The sequence below is a fragment of the Montipora foliosa genome, chromosome 1, assembly GCF_036669935.1.
Source record: "Montipora foliosa isolate CH-2021 chromosome 1, ASM3666993v2, whole genome shotgun sequence".
NCBI lineage: Eukaryota > Metazoa > Cnidaria > Anthozoa > Scleractinia > Acroporidae > Montipora > Montipora foliosa.
In genome coordinates, this window is record NC_090869.1 from 1555884 (window position 1) to 1563383 (window position 7500).

A 7500-nucleotide genomic window follows, 5' to 3' on the forward strand; every position below is an offset into this window, starting at 1 on the left:
TGATTATTATTCAGTTACAGATAAAATACAATTGAACGGACTGAGAACTAACGAAAATAATTGATTGCGCTCAACCATTTCACCCGGTCAATTGGCAACCTTGGACAGCTTTTTTTGTTAGCGAAAACAGCCTTTGTTTACAATAAAAACGCACGCCATTTAGAAACTACATGCTCGAAATCGAAAAAAGAAAAAAGCCTAGGAATGCAATAGGTGTTACATTACATTACATACTTAATTGACCGCTCCCCATAGAGGCTTTTCAGGGCCAACGAAACACAACGAAACGACGGAACAGAACAACAACAACTGTTAAGAATCCCAACTGGCCGGAGGCAAACCAGTTGGCTATTTACAAGTACAGCTAAGACGTTAAACCAGGGACTACCAGGATCAAATGCAACGAGTGGTCAGAGCGTGTCTTGAACCGGGGATCTCCGGATTTCAAGGCAAGCGCCCTAACCACTGGGCCACACTGCCCCCTCCAGGTACCACGTAATCCTGGTAACTCCTACAATGGAAGAAGCAGGCCAGGGGATCGAGTTCGAATGCGACATATTTCTCACCATCCCAGAGCTGCTCAGTCCGGAAACGAAACACTATTTAGTTTGTTTCGTTTCCTCAGAAACAAAACGTATTGGGCAGGTCTTCAGAATCATTTAGGGTAAGGGTAATTCCTTTCTAAGGATGTGGCTGGGGGATTGATAGTTAGTGTAAGTTAGTGTAAGTTTTGTAAGTATGTAAAGGACATTTCCTTTTTGAAGGGAGGGGGGTAGTAGTTAGTGTTACTTTTGTAAATACTGTAACTGTGAAGCGTGCTGTTGAAGCTCTTATTTCTGGTAACGTTATCAGTGAAAAATCTCACAAAAGCCTTTGCCAGCCAAAAATTTTATTGGAACAAACAACATGGAAGAAAAAACTTCCCATTTCATTGCGTGCGTTCAAACAAGAAACACACGCCGTGTCTAATTTAGGAGCAATGTTCTACTAATAGATGTCAACGTCGCGAAGCGGGACTTAAGTGTATCGACCTCTTCAGCTGCAATGATGCTGATGGCGATGACCGTGAGTCATGTGATGTTGATAATGTTGTTGATGATCATGACGACGATGATGATGATGAAGAAGAGGAGGAAGACGAGGGAGATTAATAGGATGGTATAAACTCTTGTTCTTAGGCCATCGTAGCTTGATTTAGAAAATAACACAAACAGCAGTGATAAACATTGTATTCCAACGCATTTTTATAAAACTTGACGTTTCGTATGCTAGTCAACACACATTTTCAAAAGTGACCGTTACAATTTTTAAAAACTATATATATATCGTAAACAATAGGGGTCTGGAACCTAGACTGAGAAAAATGATCTGCAGCAGTACGTGTCTAGACAAAATGAAAAGTAATAGCTAAAACAGCAATAACTTCTCACTACTAATATTGACATTAAGGGAAGGCTTTAGCTCTTGAATGAACAAAGTCTCTTTAATTTTGCAGTGAAAGTCAGTTTTTTCCGAACGCTAAAATGTCAAAGTGATCCCATTTAATGTCGTGGCCAGTGGTTTTCACATGATCAGCAATGGCTGATGAATGGTCACTTTTAGCTAGGGCCTTGAAATGTTCTGTTTTTCTGTCGTGGAGTCTTCGTTTTGTTTTGCCAATGTAGAATTCATCGCAGTTCCAGCAGACAGCTTTATAGACGACCTTGGACCTCTGAGATCGGTTCAAGCGATCTTTGTATGGAAAAAAGGAGTTGGTGCGGCGTGTGTTTTGGAATATGATCTTGAGATTGACGAAAGAGTAGAAATTGTATACGCAGGATTTCAGACGTTTCGTGACTTGGTTACTGTAAAGACCTAAGTAGGGTAACACGATTAAGATATCTTTTTTGGGGACTGTAGCTTGAACAGGGTTATTTGATTTGTTTTTATTTTTGTTCAATACATCGTTAATGTTGAACGTGATAACGCCTTGAGGGTAACCATTTTGCAACAGGAGCTTTCTCAGATCTTTAATAGCGGCCTGTAATAAAGATGGCGAGGAGCAAATTCGGAAGCATCGATAGGTGAGAGTGCGGATGAGGTTGATTTTGTACTTGCGAGGTGTGAATGAATCCCACTTGGTGTAAAGGCCTGTGAATGTCTTCTTCCGGTAGACAGATGTAGAGAAAGTGTTGTCAGGGCAGCGTTTGAGAAGGATGTCTAAAAATGGAATCTTCTTGTCTTCTTCGAATTCAAGAGTAAACTTAATTCAAGAGTAAACTTAATGCTATCGTGTCGACTGTTTAGAAAACTTAAAAACTCATTAGCATTGTCCTTGCTGTCAAACATGGTGAAGGTGTCATCTACATATCTGAACCAAAGTGAAGGACAGAATCTGCTGTTCATCAACCATTTTTCTTCAAAGTGGCACATGAAAAAGTGTTAGCCAAAACGGGGCCTAAAGGTGAACCCATGGCTACACCATCAATCTGATCGTAGTATTGGCCATCAAATATAAAATGACTCTTCTTAGTGGCAAACTGCAAAAGATCTTTCAAAACAGAACGAGGTAATTGCGGAGGATCAGGGAGAGAGTACAATCTGTCTAGACAAATCTGTATTGTTTCATCAAGCGGCACGTTTGTAAAAAGAGAAGTGACATCCAAAGAACACATTATTCCGTTGTTATGTTTGTATGTTTTGGCCCAATCTGCAAAACTAAATGCATCTTTAACCGTGTGTTGGTTGGTGGAAATTGGTTGAAGTATGCCAACGAGGTAGGAAGCAAGATTGTAATTGTAGGTGTTCACAGAGGAAACAATAGGGCGGAAAGGGCATCCAGCCTTGTGAACCTTTGGCAGACCATACAAAACACCAGGAGAAGATCCACTGGGTAGAATCTTGTGGAATGTTATGTCATCAATAATTCCGTCTTTTTTTGATTTTGCGAAGATATGCAGAAAGGCTCTCTTCTCTAGATTTAGTTGGATTATGCTTTAATTGTTTGAATTTGGTACCATCAGAAATCAACTTCTTCATTTTGTTAAGATAATCAAGTCTGCTGACGATGAAACGCCGTTTCCTTTGTCTGGTCAGTATCATCATTACGAGATCAGACAAAGAAAACGGCAGAAGAAGCCTGAAAATTTCAGGATTTCAATGGGGTTTGAACCCGTGACCTCGCGAAACCGGTGCGACGCTCTAATCAACCGAGCTATGAAGCCACTGACGTTGGGAGCTGGTCATTTGTGGGTTCTAATGTTCCCGTGAGGAACGAATCAACGATGAAATGATATATGAAATGGATCATATATGAACTGCGGGTTAAAACCCCGTTGAAGTCCTGAAATTTTCAAGCTTCTTTAAGCAATTGCACAAATTGCGTTCATAACTGCGAAGATCATAGCTTCACTTGATATAAATATCTTTGCCACTCTATTGTTGGGTAATACTTTAAGGGCACTTATGACGTCATATTGTTTACCATGGCAACACGCCAGGTCTACAAAAAAGCCCTCTAAATTTCAGTTTTTGAAAATTATCTGAAAAACTAAGTCGGTGGCCTACCGTTTTTATTTCTTTGTTGGAAATCTCCCTAAATTCTTTAACTTCTGAGATTGTGACAAAAAGATTTTTAGTATAATTTAAGATACATCGAAAAAGGCGTTTTATAGTTTACAGAACATTGGGCTAGATAACTTTCCCCGGAACTTTTTTTATTTGAAGTGCCATCGTGAACGATACGTGCATGCAAAAAATCAAGATAGGGCACCGAGCAAAATTTCGAGATACAGACAATTTTTCCGCAGGTTTTATTTCCGGTTCGCCCAATTTTACGCCGTATTTTCACTTCCAGTGTGTTGCGCGGGCTAATTTTCTAAATTTTAAAGATATAAATACAAAAAATGAAAATAACTTACTTTAGAATTTAACGAAATTTGGCACGAAAATACTTAAAAAAAAAAAAACTCTTTTCCTACAGGGGGGCCTCAATCCGATACGCTCAAGTATCGGAATTGTAAGATTCGTAGCGCAGCGCCCTTTTCATCGATCGCGCTGAAATTTGGCGTGTTTACTGGGGAGATATATCCCCAGTTTCCCTGAAAATCTCGGCTTTTTAGCTTTCATTACGCCTACATGACGTCCATTCTAATTCAGGCAATTTGAGCCGATGCGATGACCAAATTTTCAATCGATCGCGGACCTCTCGCGAAGCGGTTTTTCTAACGTTTTTCAGCCAAAAAATTACACTACATGCTTCGGAATAGATAAAGGAAAGGATTTGTGGGGATTTGTGGTTCATTGGATGGGATTTCAAGCGTTAAAATCGCTGAAAAGGTAAGATTAATTATTTAGCAATACGAATGCGTGTCTGAAGCACATGTACTTTGATCTCACAGAATTGTGTTTTTCCTCAAAATATTCGCTTGTTTTCGCTTTCTCTCGCACATATTTACCTTTATTACATGTCCAGTGAATAGTTTTATCCTCTGGGATGAATTTTCCGTCGAAAAATCGGTTATTTGGGTGGTTTTTGGCAAACAGATGTTAATTATTCGTAATGCGATCTCTTCCGTTGCCGTTAGCAACGGGTCGCAAATTTCGCATCTGTCATCACCTTGTCACATTATTAATTATCGCTAATTCAATTAGCTCAAAAAAATCCAAAAATATTCGTGCCTCATCAGTTTTCGGTCAAATTTATGGCCAAGAAAGCTGATAAAATGAAGAACATTTTTGTCGGTCATCAAAAAATTCCTAATTGACCTTGAAATGGCCAAATTTGTGTGGAAAACTGATTTTAGACCATTTTAATGTTATTTTTGTTAAATTTTTTTACTTCAACTTTCGTTTTTATAAAATATTGTAGTTCTATGTATAAAAGTTATATGTTTTTGGAAAGCTTATTTTCATAGCTTTAAAATGATGTATTTTTTTCCTCCTAACAGAAAATACTTTTTGAGAAAAAAAACATTTTTTTGTGATGACTGACTTTTGCCAGGAAATTCCTGGAAATTCCAAAATAGAAAAAGAGTTAAGAAATAAGTAACTGGACTATTGAACTTTAACAGAGGAAATTCTAGATATTCCAGAGAACCTTGAACAAGGGATGATTAAAGATCTGTCAGAAGATGGCGACGATGATGATTGCGATGAGAGGAGAACACAGGAAGGTGTAGGAGGCACATTAGCCACAGCTTGACCAGAAGCAGTAGAGCGTTGCCAATGAGCTGCAGCTGTAAGTCTTAGATCAGATGCAGTAGGATAAACAGAAATGATGCCTGACAGAAGAGAAGGTGCATGGGACAGGGGAATAGACAGGCACGGCGATTCAAGAGGCGAAAGGATGGACTGAGTTGACTGCGTAGTCTGTAACGACTGAGGGAACTGTGTAGACTGCGAAGAATGCGAGAGCTGTGCGGAGAGCTGCGTTGGGGGAGAGGGGGGGGGGGGGGGGTCTTGGGGCAGTAATGAAGGCTGGCCAGAAGATGGCGACGATGATGATTGCGATGAGAGGAGAACACAGGAAGGTGTAGGAGGCACATTAGGAGACGACTGCGAAGGAAGCTGTGAAGGAAGAACATCAGGTAAGGATTGTGATAAAGGGATTGAGGGAGGCGGGGCATCGGAAGAAGGCTGAGGGAGAGGCTGTGATGGTCGGGACTCTGGAAGAGGAGCAGAGGCAGCAGCATCATCGCCAATGTCAATTGTTTCAGGGCGCCGCCACCAAGATAATTTACAATAGATGGCGTTGTGGCGTCCTCTTTGCAAACACTGCACTTGGTCTCTTCAGTACGGTCTCTGAAAGTGTGACCTAGTTGATCGCAGTTAAGGCATATCACATTGGGGTACAGCTTTGCAACATCATCTGGGAGATGGCACTTCCTGCAGGAAGGAACCTGCCCCTCGTGTTTGACTTCCTGCCGAAGCATAGGAAGGATGGAACCGATTCGAATGGCTCTATTCTAACAACGCGTGTTCCATTCTGGATGCCCTCATAGCCTTGAAGATTACATCTGCGGGAACTGTGGACACACCCATAGCGGCTGAGACGATGAGCCAGTGCTTCATCAGAAAGCTCGAAGGGAGTATCATACACTACAACGAAGGTACACGTAAAAGATGAACAAGGGATAAACGAAGATTTAGGAAGGAGATGAGATGTTCTGTAAGTGACCACGATTTGGTTTACCTGGTACTGACATTCAGAACGCCTAGAGCCAAGCCATTCTATATAACAACTAGGAGTTCAAGAGTTATCTTCCTGATGATGTCCGCACAGATCTCTCATTTGTACCATTTCATATGATTTTCTTTTTTGATGATTTTAACGATCAAGTTGACACCTTTCATACTCTTTTTCAGGAAACTTTGGATCTACATGCTCCCATCAAAAGGATCAAAATCAAATAGAAACCTAATCCCTTTGTATCTGCTGAAATTCGTCATCTCATGAAAACTCGGGATAAATGGCATAAACATGCCAAGAAAAAAAACGACAAGCTACATTGGAATGCCTATAGATTTTTCAGGCAGGAGGTAAAGCGTGAACTTCGACTTGCAGAGAAATCCCATGTAAGATCTCAACTTCTTAATTGTAATGAGAATACAAATTCTATCTGGAAGGTAATCAACCGCTGTTTGCCACAAAAGAATTCCCAAAATTCTTTTAGTACGTGCGAAAACCCCAAATTTAATGAGTTCTTCACCTCAGTGGGATCTGATACTGCCAAGAAAGCTCATAGTTTGGCCATTGAGCAGAACTGTGAATTGGTTTCGTCAGTACCCACTCAGGTAACTCAATGTGAGAATCTTGAAGCATTTCGGTTTCAAATGGTAACTACACACGAAGTTGAAAAAGTGATAAAGAGGTTTTCTTCCAGTAAGGCCCCTGGCCATGATAAGATCTCTTCACGTGTTCTTAAAGACAGTTTGCCTATTACACTTACAGCAATTACACACTTAATGAACAATTCCTTTATTTCTAACACATTTGCTAAGGCTTGGAAAGTTGCAGAAGTGGTTCCTATTTTGAAATCCAGTAGTGATATAGAAAATCCATGCAACAGTAGACCTATTTCTCTGCTACCCACTTTGTCTAAAGTTTCAGAGAGATTGGCTCATGGACAATTTACTAATTACTTGACCAGACATAAAAAGTTTGCACAAAATCAGAGTGGAAATAGGAAACCTTTTCTGAACTGAAACTTCTTTACTCCATGTTACAGATGAACTGCTTAAAGCCATGGATGACAAAAAGATTTCTGCTCTAGTTCTTCTGGATATGTCTAAAGCATTTGACAGCATTAATCATGATATTCTTTTGCAGAAATTACATAGCAGTGGTGTTTCTAATCACAGTTGAGATGTAAAAATATTGAAGATCCGTTACCAGGATTCATGATAAGAAATAAGTGTAATCGTTCTCTGGTAAAAAGTTTAAAAAGACTGTGAGCTTTCGACAGACTGAACTGCTGTCTTCAACGGATAAAAACGTGTAAAGAATAAAAGCGAAAGAAG

At 40.0% G+C, this 7500-nt stretch overlaps 1 protein-coding gene across 2 annotated transcripts in view; it reads right to left on the reverse strand.

Moving 5' to 3' along the window:
- The window catches only part of LOC137978035 (uncharacterized), a 72972-nt gene that overhangs the window by 58405 nt on the left and 7067 nt on the right, over positions 1-7500 (reverse strand). The window lies entirely within an intron of this gene.